Here is a 506-nt window from a genome sequence, read left to right as displayed (position 1 = left end):
CTACGTCTGCTGCTGTGTGCGGGTGGTGCTCAGTGCAGCTCCAGCCAGGACAGGAGCTGGTCGCTTGGCACGGTTTGGATGTGCTTCCTCTGGAGAGGGCCTGGGAGGCGCCTGCTCCCCCATCCGAGGTGGCTGCTGTACCTGGGGAGCAGGAGCTCAATCTTCCTTTGGCCCCCACACTCTGGTCTGTCCCCTCCCCTCCGTGCTGTCCCTGGGCTGTGCTCTGGCTGGAGCAGGCTGAAGTGCTGTGGTCATCTCTGTGCTCTGCCCTTCCCTGCGCCCTCACTGCTGACCCTGTCCAGCTGGGCCCTGGCCAGCAATTGCTGCCGCAAGTTCCCGTAAGGCCGGGATGGGTCCGAGCCACAGCTGACAAACAACCTGCACTGGGGATGGGGCTGGAGCCGGGCGGGAAGGGGGGGGTGCCCCTGGGAGGAGGTCAGCTTGGCCACAGTCCCTTGGAGCTGGCATGGGACATGCTGCAGCCCTGGCCAGGGAGCTGGCAGCTC

The 506-nt window shown here is 66.0% G+C and overlaps 1 protein-coding gene across 1 annotated transcript in view; it reads left to right on the top strand.

The window, feature by feature from the left end:
- Positions 1-506, top strand: part of HP (haptoglobin) — a 3,074-nt gene that overhangs the window by 388 nt on the left and 2,180 nt on the right. The gene's annotated exons all lie outside the window — the stretch shown is intronic.

Source organism: Mesitornis unicolor, unplaced genomic scaffold (genome assembly GCF_000695765.1).
Source record: "Mesitornis unicolor isolate BGI_N332 unplaced genomic scaffold, ASM69576v1 scaffold33263, whole genome shotgun sequence".
NCBI classification, from domain to species: Eukaryota; Metazoa; Chordata; class Aves; order Mesitornithiformes; family Mesitornithidae; genus Mesitornis; species Mesitornis unicolor.
Note: the sequence above shows the minus strand (reverse complement) of the source record. Positions and strands in the feature narration are given on the sequence as shown.